The 19045-nt window shown below is 42.1% G+C and overlaps 1 protein-coding gene across 3 annotated transcripts in view; it reads left to right on the plus strand.

The window, feature by feature from the left end:
- CHRM2 (cholinergic receptor muscarinic 2) overlaps nt 1-19045 on the plus strand; it is a 141495-nt gene that overhangs the window by 44142 nt on the left and 78308 nt on the right. For all 3 annotated transcript variants that reach the window (XM_039485087.1, XM_039485096.1, XM_039485105.1), the window contains one exon: nt 8757-8887. The gene's annotated coding sequence lies outside the window, so the exon portion shown is untranslated. The remainder of the gene's footprint in view (nt 1-8756; nt 8888-19045) is intronic.

The raw sequence follows: 19045 nt of genomic DNA on the forward strand, positions 1-19045 counted from the left end.
TAGATGTCCGTGTTTTTATTTGTAGGTAGTATCTAATGATAGATGACTTTAAGAGTAAGACCACATTATGCCAAAATACATTATGCCTTTAAAAGACATGGGACCGGATTCTTGGCTGTTATAAATTGGTGTAGCTCAGTTTTTCTCAAACTGGGGTTGTTGCTTGTGTAGGGAAAGTCCCTGGCAGCCCAGACCAGTTTGTTTACCTCCCCCGTCCGCAGGTTCGGCTGATCACGGCTCCCACTGACCGCAGTTCGCCGCTGCAGGCCAATGGGGGCTGCTGGAAGCGGTGGCCAGTACATCCCTCGGCCTGCGCTGCTTCCAGCAGCTCCCATTGGCCTGGAGCAGCAAACCGCAGCCAGTGGGAGCCGCAATTGGCCGGACCTGCAGACGCGGCAGGTAAACAAACCGGCCCGGTATGCCAGGGGCTTTCCCTCACAAGTGGCAACCCCAGTTTGAGAACCACTGGTGTAGCTCCTTTGAAGACAATGGAACAGTGCTAACTCACGCTAGTAGAGAAGCAGCCCCATAATACTTCCTGGGCACTAGGGGTGGAGGAAGCACTGTGCAGAGTGGCTCTTTCTACACCTATAAAAGTGATACACCACAGCCCACCCATGCCCAACACAGAAACACCTAGTCTAGTCTTGCACCACGCCCATCACCATGGTATCCGAGTGCCTTAGTGCTACTAAGTATTTCACATACCACTAGCAGGTTACTCCTCCTGGGCCCTCTCCAGCACTAGGAAGCAGGTTATACATGCTCTTGGCACAGGTGTACTAGAGTGCTACCTTTAGCGTGCGCCCATGAACACCAGAGGTGTTTTAGCCCTATATGTATTATGGAATAGTATTGCTGTTTCATGCACTGATATCCTTTAGATGTACTAAGACTCAGTGTTAATTTGCTAGCCATACTTAAGAAAGCTAGATAAATACAATGAAATGAATTACAGAATTATAGAGATCAGAGCTAGAAAAAGACTTATTAGGCCACTTAGTAGTTCATTGTTCTTCTAGCCCCGTCACTGATCCCCATAGTATGTTTCTTAGTCCTTCTCCAGCGTGACTTTAAATGTCTATGATCATTGAGTCTCCACCTCTTCCCTTGGAGAAGGCAATTTCACTGTCATTTCCTGATATTCAATCTCATTTTTCCTTTTTCTTAATTTCATCCCATTCTCCCTTCTGGTTATACCACCTTGTGCCATACTGTAAAGTTCCTTTTCTTCCAGGATGTTGACATGAATAAAATGTTATACCCTTCAATCCCTTCCCTTTTGTCATTGTCATATCTAACTCTTTTATCTTCTTCTTTGAACCCTCTGTAATTTGTCTACATCTTTCTGGTTATGAGGTGCCTAGAACTGAATTCAGTACTCCATGTGCATACTCAGCAGAATTGTTATAGAGAGAGTGACTAGTACCTCTCTCCACCATGACACAGTGCTTCTCACTATGCAGTCCAAAATCATATTGCTCTTTTACGTTGCTATATAGCACTGCAAAATCACATGCAATTAATGTCTATTATAACCCCAAGTATCTTTCCACATTATTTTTTTCTCCCTTCTATTGAATATTTGTTTCTGACTATTCTCCCAAACTTGCAAATTGAAACATTTTATTTTCTGTTCATGATTGAAACCTCTCTAAGGCCCTGATTCATGAAAGCATCCCTTTTCAAGAAAGCTCTTAAGTACATGCTTAACCATAGGCATGTGCCTATGTTCCATTGAAGTCAATGGGGATTTAAGTAGATACTTAAAGTTAAGCATGTGCTTACATGCTCTTCTGAATAGGGATAGACTTAAATACATACTTAAGTTCTTTACTGAATCAGCATCCATGTCCATATGTCTATATCTCGTGAACCTTGTAACCGATACTCGTAATCTCTCATAATTCAAGCCTGACCCCAGATGTACAGTACCTTCCCTCTTAACCTGTGGATATTTTATTTTTAAACATTAACTTTAATATAATTTGTAAATTTCATTTACATGCTGAATATGTTCTTCCAGGCCCTTAATGAATATGTTATATAAAACCAAACCTTCACAGCTCCCGGTGACACATTACTAGATGTCTCCCTCCAAATCTGGTACATTGCAGTTAAACATTATTCTTCATTTGCAGTTCCCTGGCTTTTTTCAATCCAGGTGATAGACAATGCTCATATCCAAGCATTAATTGTGAGAGTAGCATTTCTTCAGACATCATATCAAATGCTTGAATAATACATATCTTAATTATGGAAAATCATTTGACGGTGTCTCATGGTGTGTTACTTGCAAAGCTAATTACAGTAGGTGTGGATATGACACATGGTATGAATATGAAATGAATAAAATCTATCTTTTATTCATTTATTTTTTACAGCCTATGGATTTTGGAATGAGCCTTTTCTGTTTGTTATACATCCTATAGTATGTTTCATAAAATTAGGTATGTTAATCGAAGAATCTTGGCCGAACTCCAGTTCAGGAATTTATAGTGAAAGCAGTATAGCTGTCTAGTGTAGGCAATGTCTTACACAGAATCCAACCAGATAAAAATTCAGCTCATTATAAAATGTGCAGAAATATCAAAATGTTTGCAATTGTGTGGTGCTTTTGCAATATGTTTTAATAGGGCTTCATTTCTGAGCTACCTCTGAACCAAAGCTATGATGGTGATAAGCCAGTGCTCTCTGTCTGATTACAGTTGTCACCTTTAAAACCTTTATTTTCAGGACCAAGTACAACAACACGATGATGCCATAATGGTGCATCAGTGTGACAATGGTTTAATATGTTTCAACAGTGTCATGTCACAATATATGTCCTCATGACATATGTGGGCTTATATCAGTTAGAGATAGAAAAAAGATCTATTAGTAAGCTCTTCAAGGGCAGGATACTCTCTCCTGATAGAGTAGATATCTGATATTAAACTGATTTAGAAATTTTATTAAAGCTAATGTTAACATTATATAATACACAGTTTGAGGAAAGAGTGTCTGTACATCTGGGTATAGTGCTTAGATTATCCACAAATACAAATTTTGGTTTAAAAATCATAAGATACATAAGGACTATAACTGCATTTAAAAGAGAACTGGGTAAATTCATGGAGGTTAAGTCCATTAATGGCTATTAGCCACGATGGATAAGGAATGGTGTCCCTAGCCTCTGTTTGTTTGTCAGAGGGTGGAGATGGATGGCAGGAGAGAGATCATTTGATCGTTACCTGTTAGGTTCACTCCCTCTGGGGCACCTGGCATTGGCCACTGTCGGTAGACAGTATACTGGACTAGATGGACCTTTGATCTGACCCAGTACGGCCGTTCTTATGTTATGTTCTTATTTAGTACATAATCTGAAACAACCCAAATTTAGGTGAATAAATTTAACAATACAGTTTAGATATTAGCATCCAAATATTTGGGTACATCATTCATGAAAAGTTATTCAGAGAGTTGGTTGTAGGAAGCAAATATAGGAATGAATGTAGATTGTCCCTCAGTGATTGAGAATTTAGGATAGGTTGTCCCTTAGAAAATACAATCCATCAGGGAAGTATGTCTGTTACTTTTCCAACTTTGCTTCTCAACTTGATCAAACAGGCTGAGAAGTGCTCACAGACATCATGCACTGAGTCATCCTTACACACAGTAAGAAAGCTTTTTATGGTATTATCTCTAGCTGCATAGCTCCTGGATTTCTGTGCATGTCCTTCAGGATACAGAATCCATGGTGATCTGGTGAAAACAGAGGCAGGTGACAGCCCTGTGTTATTCACTTGGGCTGCTGCAACAGCATTTTTCTCCCTTTTTTTAAACTAACAAAACATTAAGGCAAAGAAAAAAAAATCATTAGGTCCTCTCCAACAGATTCAAACAAGCCAAGCCTTTCTTCCTGCTCATGAAAAGAACAAAGAACTGCACTCATCCCAGACTGCTTCCAGCTATTGTGTAACCAGAAAGTGGACTGAAATTTCAAAAGCCTTAAATACTGGGTAATTCGCCATCTACAATCACTGACGAGTTCTCCAGGGAAAAGCCTTACTGTCTCTGAAAAGGCAGGAAAATATCTCCCTTTCTTTTCTAGTGCTTTCCCCTCCTTTCTCTCTCTCTTTTCCTGTGTCTCATCCATCTCTTTCTCTCTTCCTATTACTATGTTGCATATGTTGCCAGATTGTTTTAGCTCTCGTATGCCATTGCTGAGGCTTCAGACTCTTGACAGGGATGGAGTGGATGCTCCCAGTGAATATACTTGAAATAATGGTGGATAATTTAAAGTTTCTCTATCTGTAATAGGGGATAATAATACTAAGATCCCACTCCTGCAAGCTGCTCCTACTTTAGGGTACAAGATGTGGGGACCTGCACGAGATAACCCCTAAGCTTATTTACCAGCTTAGATCTAGTAGCTGCCACCACCAAATAGTTTAAACAACCGTTTACGGGAGAGTCATTTGGAAACTGTTTCCCACCCAAATATTTCCCCAGCCTTTATCCCCTTTTTCCTGGCAGGATTGAGACTGATTCACCTCCCACCAATTCCTGGTGAGCCCAGATCCAAAAAACCCTTGGATCTTAAAACAAGGAAAAATCAATCAGGTTCTTAAAAGAAGACTTTTAATTAAAAAGAAAAAGGGTGAAAGGAATACCTCTGTGAGATTAGCATGCAAGCTACTCTCACAGACAACAGATTCAAAACACAGAGAATGTCCCTCTGGGCAAAAACCTTAGTTACACAAAGACACCCAATTTGATTCTCCCTCTATGCAAAAACGAAGTCACAAAAGAAAATAAACATAATTTAATACATTCCTTCTCTAAACACTTACTACTTTTAAGAAATGTTAGATGGCTGATTCCTGGATCCTTCACTCCAGCACAAACTTTTCTGAACAGACAAAAGACTCATTTCCCTCCTCCATCTTTGAAAACATCTTGTCCCTCCATTGGTTCCTCTGGTCAGGTGTCAGCTAGGCTATGTGAACTTCTTAACCCTTTACAGGTAAAAGAGGAATTAACCCTGGACTGTCTGTTTATGACACAGGTGGACCTGTACTTTCAAAGTAGTTGACAGGATAGGATTAGCTATCTCATTGGAATGTGATGAGTTTTAATTAATATATTACAGTCCTCTGAGGATGTAAAGTGTTGTATGATTGCTGAATACAGTAACACCCCCAACTAGAGAGCCTTTATTACTAACCTGCCTTGTTTTTTTGAAAGCTTTCCAAGGAGAATGCTATTGTGCTATAAGTGGATTTGTATTCATTAGGTAGCTAGCAGAACCATTGGTCCACCATAATAAGTACTGTGATAAAGGAGTTCAAGTCCCTGAAGAATGCCTGATTGGGACATGTCATTTATCTCTGTGAAAGATGACTATAGCAGACAGGCATTGATTGTCCTCTAATGTGTAAGATAACAGATTTAAAAAATGTTTCCTTTTAAAATGTAAAGGTCATTGAGTGTTGGTGAAAAAGTATCAGGCTGGCAGATGGGGAGAATGAGGGTCTGTGTTTGCCTCTATACTATGAACATTGAGCAGAAAACATCCAGGCCATGGTTAGCAGCAGTGAAAGCTTCCCCAGATTGCACCACCCACATGTTTCAAACCTGAATTTGAAGACCCACCACTCAGCACGATGGGGTAATTCAGCCTTTATACCCATTCAAGTCCTGGGCTCATCTATTGCACCTGTCACAAGGAGGTCAGCTGTTCTGGGGCTGCTTACCTACTAGACCCATGCTTCCCTGACAGCCCTGGGCTGGATTATTGTACTGTTTCTCTCAGGGGCAGCAAGTTATATGGGCCTGTGGTGCCCAGGCTGCAGAAATATTCAGGGCCCGGAGGCCCGGATCCACCAATGTTTGGAGCCGGGTCTCTTCCTCCAGCCCCACCTGCCACCCCCGCGCACATCCCCCAGGCCCGGAGTGTCCCTGCCTCAAGCCGGTGGCTGCCACCTGCAGCTCTGGGCTGCACTCAGCTCTGTTGGCTCCTGGCATCAACTGCCACCGCAGGGTCCTAGCGCTACCCATCCGCTAGCGCCAGGGAAGGCTGACCCTAACCCTGCCCTAGCACCTGGGACTCTTCCATTTTCTGGCAGGACCCTCCACCAGCACAGCCCCCCCCCCACACCCGCAGTCACCACTCCTGCCCCACGCTGGGCAAGGGGCAGCCCCATTCCCACCCCAGTGAGGCTACAGTGAGGGGCAGCAGCAGGGGAGGAGGCACACATGTGATGGCAGCTCCCCCTCTCGGCACCCACCACAGGGGAGGTGATGGGGCTTTCTGGACCTGAGAGGGGCCCTAGGAACACGTGCAGTGACAGTGGTGCCGGGTGAGTGTGCTGCCAGGGGGACCCCTCTCTCAGAGCTCGCTGCTGCCAGTGGGGAGAGGGCTGGGGGAAGTCCTCCTCTCTGTCCCCAGCCCCGGGGCAGCTTGTCTGCACCCCAAACTCCTCATCCCTGGCCCCATGCCAGAGCCCTCACACCCCAGCACCCTAGTCCTCTGCCTCAGCCCTGAGCCCCCTCCTACATTGTGATCCCCTCATCCCTGGCCCCACGCCACAGCCCTCACCCCTGCACCCCAACCCTCTGCCTGAGCCCCTCCCAAACCCCTCATCACCAGCCTTACCCCAGAGCCCTCACATTTTTACATTATTTTAAAAAAGATGTATCAGCTTACAAGGCATGTGGGGGGAGGGGGACAGGACTTGGACCTATTCTGGGCACCACCAAAAATGATACAAACCTGCCACCCCTGGCTACTCTTTCATTCACTCTCTCCCTTCAGATCTCTTTGCCCAAGAGGATACAAGTGTATTCATTAGTTACGCTGAATGTCCTCCCCATCAGTACCCAGACAACCTGTCTTTGAACAGAGGCTGAAGGACAGCCTTCCTAGGAGTCCTAATCACATTTACATTTATCAGGGAAAGAGGCTTTAAACTGAGTTTCCACCTAGATGAGAAACTTTTTTATGGTTTCAGAGAGGATCACTGGAAACTTACAGCAATATTTTCAAAAGGAGTCTCTAATTTTGGATGCCTCAGCATTTAGGTGACCAACAAAAGGCATCTAATTGTCTCAAATTAGGGACCCCAAATCAGAGGCCCCTTTTAAACAAATTGGCCTTACTGCATGACACTGTTTGGGGGAAGGGCAGTATTCTCAAGGGAAAGGGGGATTAGAGGACAGACTTCACCTGTATGGTTTGGGATTGTAACCTGTCTTTCCTAGGTTTTGAACTGTCTGGTACCAAATGTGTATTTATTATTAATACAAGCATATTAGTCAAGTTTTCAAAAATAACTACGTGACTGAAAAGCTCAAGTCCCACTGACTTTCATTTGGATTTAGGTTCTTAAGTAAATCAGGTGCATTTGAAAATGTTACCCATTGTTCCTAAAGGATGCTGAAGCCAAGCCTTAAACTTGAACTTTATTAATGGGTATAGAACTGAAAATACTATCTATGTATATAGTGTATGTTAAAGTTGCTTGGCCAAATTTGGTAATGACTCTTCATGCAATAGTACTCAGTTTAATAGATCACATCAACTGTAAATAAACCCAGAACTTGTTCAAAAAATTCCCTTTTAAATATTTCACCTGGGGATATATTAGGTCTTATGCAGGTCTCATAAACTTCTCTGGTTGACACATAAGCATTTCCAGCAATACCAGTCTCTGAGTCTCAAATCTTAAAGGATAAGCTCTTAATTCTCTGAAGCCACATCAGTGCAAAACATAGCTCATCTGGTCAAATTCCCAACTTCTGAAGAACTTCCCCAGTTCCCTGTCCTCAGCAGAACAGTCTTTTGTGCCCTCTTTCTCAAAGCTGCAATGAGGATAAATTAATTAATGGTTGTAAGGTGCTCAGATATTAGTTTAATGGAGGCCACATAAAAGCATAACTAGATATGGTCCTGGTCTGTCTCCTGTGTCTTCCAATCCTCCATTTCTTCAAGTTCCTGAATCTTGCTGCCCTAGAATCCCTCAGTTTCAAAATCCTAAAATTCTAGAATCCTTCATTTCTAGAATTCTGTTTTAGAATCTTGCAATATCTTTCTGTTCTAAACCCTAATCACTTTAAGCCAATGCCATCAGGATGCAAATAAAGGGAAACAAAATTGATGATTCTAATTGGCTATGGAACAGTCTTCTTTCCAGTGTGCTTCTTGAGTCACACTGTTTGTTTTTTTCCTCCTGGTACTTGAGTTCATATTATCTTACCAGTTTGACGACAGGCAGCATGTAGAGATTGACTAGGACTGTGAAGAAAATTGCTTCTACCATACAATCTTTAAAACTGAAAGAGAGAGAACAAAAAAAGTGAGCCTTTTTAAGCTAATATAACCACATACAATTGCTAAACTATGGTATAATTACCATCATCATTATTTAGGAGCCTTAAGGCCCATTTACAAAGGTAACTTAGCACTTAGGAGCCTAAGTCTCATTGAAAGTCAATGGGATTTAGGTTCCTAAGTGCATAAATCACTTTTGAAAATGGGACGTAACCTCCTAAGTCACATAGTTCAATTTTCAAAAGCATCTCATATCCCTGATGCTCATGGAAAAATGAAACCCAAATCCTACTTTTGGTGGCTTACCTAATCTGCAACTTGCAATAGGTCTGTGTGACTGAGGAGGGTTGCGATGTTGCATGGTGCAGTACCATTTAGTGTCATTGAAAGGTGTACATTTGCCCCCCAACTTCCAGAACTTTCACAGTATCTTTTTTTACAGACCTCCAACTTCTGTTCCAGAACCCTGAAGACAGACCTGAGATCTGCCTTTGCAGTAACAGGGGAAAAAAACAACACATACTTTGTTGCTTCAACCTCCTTCTTCCCAGATATAAGCTACTAGAACAGCAGGTGGGGTATATGAAAGAAAAAATGCTCTTTTAATTGTCTATAAAAAACAACCAATCAACCCACATCTCTACTGAATTTTAATATTGCAAAAGCCATAGAGCTAAATGATACATTCCTATTTTATTTAATAGGATTCAGTGGTACAGCAGAAAATATTAATGGCATTCCATCTTAAATTACTATAAGCTTTTTTTCTTGTACTGTAACTTTCAGAATTACCACTTTCTGTCACCGACATGCCAGATCCTCATAGTTAAGAGGAGTCATCCCTAATTCTTAGCAAAATATTTACCATTTCTCCTTTTATCCTTCCAAACAGCTCTACTCATCCAGTGTATTTTAATGGCATTTAAAGGGGGTCTTCCAATTTTTCTCCCCACTTGTTCCTAGTTATAGCATTCAAATATAAGCAAGTACTGTATTTATTCTCCTCCAACAAGCTGGCACACAGGGGCTTTTGTAAATTCCATTAAAAAATGGTAGCATTACTACAGAGTATCCCAATGGTGCTCCGCTTTCACAGGTTACAACTCACTAGGTGCCTCAGAAAAACTGCAGTTACATGCCTACACAACTGATGATGAAGGGCCAGATCCATTGATTTTCCCGGTTGTAATGGGAATTTCTCAATGGAGTTATGCTTGCAGAGAATTTGGACTCAAATCAGGCAAGAGAGACTAGGAAAAGATCCATGTGGAAGATACCTGACTTTTCTTGCATTTATTGCTGGACTGGGAAAAGAGGAGGGTAGCAGACATTAGTAGACCTGATCTTATCATTTACCCATAGTCAGTCACGCAGAGACCTAACCATTTTAAAAAAATAATTTATTTCCCCAGCAAAGGTCAGTTTAGATTCTTCATTTGCATTTTTTCAATGGCCCTTTTTTTTTCTTTGCATTTTATATAGTCTTGCAGCTGAGCTTGCCTGAGGCACATGGAGGGTATGACATTGCTGGCTACATCCATGTCATTTTGCCCTTTAAGTCCATATTGTACCTGTAGGTGACACGTCATCTGAGTCAAAAACCCAGCCTCATTCTTAACTCACCACCAGCAACCAGGTTGTCACTCACATCACATTTACTTGCCTCCGGCTGAAGAAAAAAGTAATATTCTTTTCTGAAAGAATCCTACAGTATTTTTGCCAAATATAAATTAGCTAGGGCAATCATCTTTGGTTTCCTTAAACAAATTAGACTTCTAATATCAGGTTAGGGTATACAGAGTAAATACAGGGAAAATAAACTTAATTAGGTCTTTAATCACACAATTTTTCCTGTGAAAAGGGTCTGTGACCTGGAACATTAAGCTCCATTACAATACAGTAAAATGCATATTGACTCTTGGAGCATGGCTGAAAACTGCCTTCTCTCAAACCACGTGGATGTGTTTTGTAATTCACTGGGGAGGCAATGTCTCACTGTGCCCAGAGCTTGGGTTAGCTGCAGCCACATTTTCTTTGAAGATTTTTGGAAATACACAAAGGGGCAAAGTGATATTTGGATTGTCATTTTGTTAAAATGCAATTTGTCCTGATACGGCTGTTTCTTTAGCAATGTGGTCTCTGTTTTTACACAGATACTACTCTGTCATGTAAGAAGTGTAAAGGCCTCTTCTGCACAGGGGTGGATTTCACCCTAAAATAGGCTCATTTCATACAAGGGCCATATTCTGAAATCTGGTTGCAGCCCCTTGTATCGTGCAGATGACATAAAGGAGAATCATCCATCTGTAAATCACCAGCAGAGAATTCCCCTGTCATAGGGCAACTCTCAGCTGGCACATCTGTGACTGGGCCAGATTGTGGGCCTCTGCCACCACCCCTGATATTGGGGACAAGTTGGGGCAAGAGTGAGTGAGGCAAAGTTATGCTATGTTGTGCCAGTCCTCTACTGGTATATGGTCCATTAAGCAGAGTTCTACTTCAGTAGAGAATCTACACCAAGGTCTTTGATTGTCAGACACTTCTTTTTCCTCTACTGGTGGATCAACTAGTTCCTAGATTCTTTCTTTATTTTAATAATTCTCCTGGGTGATCATTGTGAGAGTTTTTAAGACATGGCCCTTGGGAATTGTTTTGCCAATTTGGCGCAAACAGGCCTCTTAAAGCTAATGAGACTTCAGCAGGGCAGTTTTTCTTCCAAGCCTCAGTGTATACATTAAGTATAATGGTGCTCAACAATATCAAGACATTTGTTTTCATGTTACAAATACAAACCCAGGAGTATAGACAGAGAATCTCATTTAAGACATTAGTTATAATAGAAAGGGAAGGGCTTGGTCATGGTATCATACACCAAATCCATGTGGATTTTTCTTCTAGAAGATCTTCGTAATTTGAAACAATCTTTTAAATTATTTTTTGAAAAAATTGCACATGGGTTTCAAAAAATCATTTCCCCCCAAAATTGATCAGCATTTTCCTGGAAACCCTCACATTTTGTTTTAAAATAAAACAACCCTCTCGATCCCGAAAGGGGCGTGTCTTGGAAATGGTCTGTGAATGAGGGGGCATGTGCCTGAGTATAGTAATGCTCTGGGTCATCTTTGCCTCCTTCCCACTTCCTCATATGCCTGTGTCCTTCATCTGTCACCAACATTCTGAAGGGTCTCATTTACGGGGTTTGCAATGCTTTCTAATACATTAGAGGACCTACTGTGTCTGTAGATACACAGAAAAATAATGAATGAAATTATATTCATTAAACAGGATAAGCTCAGAAAACTAGGACATGCTGCCCAATGACACAGATCCAATGAATTCCTTATTGTGTCTCCTACTACCAAAACCTTGGTGAGCCAGATCTGAGTGTGAGAGCAAACTACTGTCTCAAAATCAAGTTCCAGACTTGCAGTAGGTGATGGGGGTTGGAGTGAAGGTTTCATTTGAAATGGGCTGCCTAGAACTTCTGAACCACTCTGATGTCTTGAAGTATTGGAAGTATCATTTTTTTGACTTCATGACCTGCCCCTCAACCAGTGTTTGGCACCATATTGAACATTATCACTCCAAGGAGTCCTGTCATCTTCTCCATTCATAGCAACATTATACTTCTGAGGGTGATGTGACATCATCTAATAATCTGGTTAGCTGTATACAGTGACATCATTAGGCTAGTTTCACAAAAGGATTTAGGCACTTAGCTGCCACTTTAGGCACCTAAATCCAAGAATTAGGCCTCATTGGGATTCACAAAATGCCCACTCAGCTGCCACAGAACCCTGTAGGCAAATAAATTTGCTTGGCACCTAATTTTTTTGCAGTAAAATTTCCCTAGGCACCTATGTTTCTGCCTCTGTGAAGCTTGCTGCTGCTTGCCTGTAGACATCTGGATGCCTACGCCTCAGTGTGATGCATGAACCCGGGAAGATAGGCATTCTTTTGCCTAACTCGCCTGCAGGACCCAATTTGGTAAGCATGCTCAGAGCTCACCTACTGGATTGGGCCCCGAAGGTGACTGAGAGATGTGAGGAAGGAGGAGGAGGACCTAACATTCAAAGAGGGTTTTCAGTTGAGAATCCTAAGAGGCAATAGGTACCTCCTTGCAGCCTGGTCTTAAGCACTCAACTTACCGAGAAGAAAGGGGCTTAGCCTACACCCCTCTCCTTGGCATCTCCAATTCTGAGGAGCCACCTAGCATGCTGGCCTTTGTGAATCCCATTCCGAGGTGCCTACCTCCCCCCTTCATTTCATGGAGAGCCTAGGTGTTACCTCTCGCAACCTCTCTGCTTCTTACCAAGGGATGAGAACTCAGCCGGCATATACAGTGAATAAGGTAGATAGCTTGTTTAAAAGTTTGACAGACCACTCAGCTACAGAGCACACCCACAAGGGAACCATTGCAGAAAGTGACACCTTCTTCACAGGCGGTATCTATCACCTACCCCTCTTTGTCTGGAGGACTGTTGAGGTTGGTTTGTTCCTTACAGATGCGAATGACAATGCTGGCCAGATATGTCAGTGCATTATTCCTCTCTCTCTCTCTCTTTTTCTGTGATCTATGAAATCCTTTCTGGGAGACGAGAATACACTAGACAATCTTTCCAAGGACCAGTACTGCCTGGGGAAATGACAGTATCCCTTCATGATTGAGTTTGAACTTCTTGAGCATTCTGAATGAAAGCCACTTGGTTCTGCTGATGGAAATGCTGAGCCCTCAAAGAGCCAAGCAGCAAGACCTCTTAACAGATGGCAGAAGACATGACAGGGAATCGGTAGGTTATGCTGGCAGGCAGCCTTTTGTGATGAATCCATTGGGCTTTCATTTTGCAACTGAAGAATTGTTACAAAAAGGGTTAGAGGGATGTTGTGGCGTCCCAAATTTGAAACCAGCACATTTTCATTGGCATTTTTCTTTCCCTTCCTGAAATGGGAACCAGTGCTCATCAGGCAACAGTTGTTTTGTTTTATTTATTTTCTGTTCATACTAAAAGATAAAGGTGCCCTAAGATTCCTCCATTTAAACTTAGGCCTGGCCCACTATGCCCCTGTGTGTCACTGGCGGAGGAATATTAGCATTTAGCTTTTGCTGTTCACTTGCTGCTATTTTTGTTGAAGACTCTCTTCTGCCCATTCTCTCCTCCTCTCCTGCCCACAGTCTTTTTATTGTTTAACCAGTTGGCAGCTGCTCCCCCATAGGCAACAGGGCCTAGGCAATGCCAGCCACATCATGCTGAATGTTTCCTTCTCCCTTTACCCCACTTCAGAGCACCAGTGACTTGTTCACCTCATAACTTCCCTGAAAAAGGCATGATTCAAAGCCCATTGAAGTCAATGGGAGGGTTTCCATTTTTGCAAGGTGCAGTACCATTTGGGCATCAGGCCCAAAGGCATCACAGTATCTTTCAAAGGATAATTATTGTGTGTGTGGGGGGGTGTAGTGTGTACTAGTGAGTAGCTCTATGCCTGGAGGCTAAGTGGCATCACATTCATAATGTTCCTGAAGCCTTCTGGGGAGTGCAGGTCCTGAGGTCTTTCCTGAACCGCATACCTGCCCTTGCACAGCAATGCACCTGACTGACTCCCCTGCAGCTGTAACTGACAGTCAAACAGCATCTTGATGCATGTACATCAATTTTTCCCTCTCCCCACATCAACCATTTTGTCTCACAAACACTGTCAGACTTGAGCACTCCTGCTAGGTTGCTGACTTGCTCGGTTCCATGACTTCCCCTGCCCTCTACTTACATCCATCTCACAGGCTCATCTTCAAAACAGGCAGCTAAATCTTTGCTCTGAAGTCTCTGAAACAGTATTCCTCTTATGTGGGCCACCTGCCTTCTGGGCCAAGTCTTCTACCACAAACAGCTCTCCTCTAGGCCTGGACAACACAGGTTGTTGGGACAGGTTGTCCTGCTGCTCCTTGCACAGCAGCACCTTCAAGGAACACAAACCCTTACACAACTGCAGGCTGCATTTGGCTGGAAGTTTATCCTACCTAGCAACATTGCTATAGAAAGTAGGAAGAGTTTGACTTCCACTGTTTGTTGTGGAGTAGTGAATTTGCTGCTGCTTTGGCACTAAGAAAGGGGAAAGGAGTTTGGTGGCCTGACCCCTCCTTTTGTTTATAAGAAATAGGGTAGTGATAACCTCCTCAGCCATCGCAAGATAACACGCTTTGCATTTTTGTGATCTCACAGGCCACACACTGCTGGATGCTATTGTTTTGCTCAGAAATCACAATGCCTGGTTCAAGTGGGTTAATACAATATGGCAGTGGTTCTCATACTTTTTCATAGTGTGGAAGAGAGGTATTGTTTTGTGGATTGACACTTTTTCTATCCACGGCTCCCCAGACTATCTTCCCTCATATTCACGATCACATAATAGCCCCAGGGCAATTACAGCAATTGTGATTTATGTAAGATTATATTATTTAGGGTTGCCAACCCTCCTGGATTGTTCCAGAGTCTCCAGGAATTAAGGATTAATCTTTAATTAAAACAACATGGAGTCCAGTGGCACCTTAAAGACTAACCGATTTATTTGGGCATAAGCTTTCATGGGTAAAAAACCCGCTTCATCAGATGCATGGAGTGAAAATTACAGATACAAGCATTATATACTGGCACATGAAGAGAAGGGAGTTACTTCACAAGTGGAGAATCAGTGTTGACAGGGCCAATTTGATCAGGGTGGATGTAGTCCACTCCCAATACTTGATGAGGAGGTGTCAATTCCAGAAGAGGCAAAGCTGCTTTTATAGTGAGCGAGCCACTCCCAGTCACTATTCAAGCCCAAATTAATGGTGTTAAATTTGCAAATGAATTTTAGTTCTGCAGTTTCTCTTTGAAGTCTGTTTCTGAAGGGTTTTTTGTTCAAGTATGGCTACTTTTAAATCTGTTATAGAATGTTGAGGAAGATTGAAGTGTTCTCCTACTGGCTTTTGTATGTTACCATTCCTGGTGTCCGATTTGTGTCCATTTATTCTTTTACGTAGAGACTGCCCGGTTTGGCCAATCTTTAATTAAAGATTATGTCATATGATGAAACCTCCAGGAATACGTCCAACCAAAATTGTTAATTCTAGTAATATTAGAAAAATATTGAATTCATTTACAGGATCCTAATGATACTTAGCAACAGGAAACTAGGAGAAAAGCTAGTACCATATTGCAAGGCAGCTATCAATGCACCACTGGCATGCTCTTCATGGACCATCAGTGCTCATCAGACCACAGTGTGAGAAACCTCTGCTATATGGCTTCCAACAAGGGATTGGCAAACATTTTCCATCAAAATCTTTTTTTTCTCCAGAAAATTTTTTTTTGACTAAATGAAAATGTTTAGGGAAAGTGTCTGCTTTCCTTGAAGATTTTTGATATTTTACCAGAAAACCTGACAGTGAGATTTTTTTTGTCAGTTTTAACAACTGAAGATTTTTTTTAAAAAATCAAAACCCCCTGAAAATTGAAAAATGTTCAGGTTTGGGGCTTTTGGTGAGGAGCTGGCATTTTCCACTGAAAAGAATAGTTTGTGCTCTAAGTCACATCCTGGTTGAGGTTGGTCCTGTGAATCAGGAAGTTGTAACTAGCTCCCTGATGCACCCCCCAGCTCTGGTGCAGAAGAAAATGTAGCCTTCAATCACACTATTGGTACGTCTACACTTTGAGCTGGGGATGTGATTCCCAGCTTGAGGAGACATACCCGCACTAGATCTGATTGAGCTAGCACACTAAAAATAGAGTGTAGCTGTGAAGTCACAATGGAGCTACATCAATTTACACCAGCTGAGGATGTTGCCCTTGAAATCCTCCCTTTCCGTTTCCTATTCCCTCTGGGTCTCTGATCTGAAAAGCAGAGACGCATGAGGTCCCCAAACAGGGAAGGTTAGACAATCGTTGTGATGGATTCAGGCAGACAGAATGAGTGTTTATATTTCCACACAATGTCAGCTCCGGACTCTCCAGGTTTATGATGTGTTTAATATCGCCTTCCACACTCCCCCGCATGTCCTCACCTTGTTGCTTCCCATTAGATAGCAAAAAGTTAATGGCATTGCCAAGACAGTCTGTGGTTTCTAAGTGAAGTAATTTCCCCTCCTTTTGCCTTACCCTGCTTTATTTTCAACAGACGTTTGCTATCCCAGTTTCACATACCTTTGAGCCCAAGGTTAAACTCTCTCCATTAAAATCATTGTGTGGCTACGAACTGAGTTACTTGAAAGTAATTGAAACTTCGAGGACATTGGGTTTGTATATGCAGGGGAATGCTAATGAGCTGCAGCAACTCTCATTTCCACAATGAACAATTTCAAATAGATACTGGAGAAGGAATCCAGCAGAAGTTGTTCCTAATGGGGGAAAAGTTATATTTTGGATCAGATTCAGGCTGGTAATTAATTAATAGACAATCCAATTTAGATCAAATGAGAAATTGCCTGAAAATTTACCTGAACCTAAACCTATTTTCTATTATTAGACTATCTAGTTCATATTAATATATGTATATTTAACCTTTCTATGTGCACCCATGTATAGAAATACCAAAATAGCACAAGAAAAAAACTATTCTCATCAGACTGTATCTCAGACCATGCTGAAAGCAAGTAGTACTGGAAATATCAGAAGCAGAGAGAGACTATGTCTACAGTACCCTCCCCCCCACCCCTCGATTGACTCTCCAGGGATTGATGCAACCGGGTTGATTTAGCGGGTCTAATAAGACCCGCTAAATAGACCACAGATCGCTCTCCAGTCAACCCTGGTATTCTACCCCAAATGAGAAGAATAAGGTAAGTCGATGGGAGAGTGTCTCCTGTCAACCGACCACAGTGTGGACCCCGCGGTAAGTTGACCTAAGCTCCTGATTGAAGCTTAAGCAAATTTATCTGAATCTCTTTGCTCTAGAAACCCCACTGGAAATCCCATAAGAACAAACATCTTGTTTTTTATTGAAATAAGAAAATTTGACATTTCATCACTTTTTTTAAAAAAATGACTAGCTCCATAGTAGATCAAGAGTGTGAGAAGTTTTTGCAAACATTTTCTTTAAAATATTTCCCCTGGTTTTTGGTGAAATTAGGAATTTTGATGCCAGTTTTCACTGAACTTTTGACTATGACTATGTCTACACTACCGCAATAAGTCGACCTAAGCTACACAACTTCAGCTACGTGAATAACATAGCTTCAATCAGGAATCTGAACTTTTGGTTGCTTATCTAAACTCAGCTAAACATTCCGACGTTCACCCATTGCTAGTTAGATCCAGAACCACCCAACCTCATCAATTCACAAGTCAGAACAAGATTGTTCTAACTGTCAGCACTGCAAGCTCAACCTCTATTCCTGGGGAAAATTTTGTGTGTGTCTGTATTATTACAGACATACTTGCTGACAGATATTTTGAAATAAATTACCAAAATAATTGACACTGGCATGATTATGTAGTGTTATTATGACAAATACATTTTGCAGAATTTTAAAATATTGTGCGCAGAATTTTTACTTTTTGGCACAGAATGCCCCCACGAGTAAACCTCATCCCTGGAAACATACTGTGTTTTCTTTTTCCTTCAGACATCATCACCAAAAATGAAAGATTCTGTAATCAAGTTATCTGGCAATTTTACTGATGATACATGAATTGGAACAGAATATAAATTGATCTCTTTTTGTTAGGAAGTCCTGCAGGTGTATCTTCAGAAATGGGATGCTTTAATTAACTCTGTATATTGCCTTGGGTTTGTGTATAGTTTTCAAGGACCTGTAACTTTTATAAAAGGGTTAAATGAATGACACTGTGCCTGGCCAAATTTCTAAAAGTTGAGCATGTACATATATTTGAATGCAAAAACTCGATGTGCATTCGCAAAACAGGTATACACGTATGCACTTACCAGTTACCAATCTAATTGTACATTGCAGTTACACACACTGGATGTTTGCACACATATATGTTAGGTGTATGCATTTACATGTAAGTAACTTAGGCCGGGTCTACGCTGGGGGCGGGGGGCAGTGTCAATGTAAGATACGCAACTTCAGCTACGGGAATAGCATATCTGAAGTCAACGTATCTTATTTTGACTTACCTCCCGTCCTCACAGCGCAGGATCAATGGCTGCGGCTCTCCCGTCGACTCCGCTTCCGCCGCTCACCCTGGTGGAGTTCCGGAGTCGACAGGAGCGCGTTCGGGGATCGATATATCACATATAGACGAGACGCGATATATCGATCCCTGATATATCTATCACTACCCGCCAATCCGGCGGGTAGTCTGGATGTACACTTATAATATTATAGCCTTGTGTCCCTGATCCTCGAGTATATTGGGGCTGCTTTCTGGTGCTCCTGTAGTGCAAAGCTGGTGGATCTGGCTGTCCAGGATTCCCTCTTTGTATGAGAATCTGCAGGTACTGATGAACCTTTAAAACTCCAGTGTAACCATTTTTCCAGCTATTGAGGCAGATGGTGTGGCCATGAAAAAAAGTATGTGGTCAGGTATCTCCGGTGCCCTGGAGATCAAGGCTGTGGATCCCTTGGGGGAGTTGGCAGCTGGCACCAATTAGAACAGCACACAGATACCCGACCAGCCTTTGGATGGCTCCAAGATAGGGAAACATAAAAGCATAAAAACTCTTTTGCACTTGTCTCCTGAGCTGTCCTGAGTTCTCTTTTATTGCAGCCCAGGATCTGTCCCTGAACCTCTAAAG

This window comes from Mauremys reevesii, linkage group 1 (assembly GCF_016161935.1).
Source record: "Mauremys reevesii isolate NIE-2019 linkage group 1, ASM1616193v1, whole genome shotgun sequence".
Taxonomy (NCBI): Eukaryota; Metazoa; Chordata; order Testudines; family Geoemydidae; genus Mauremys; species Mauremys reevesii.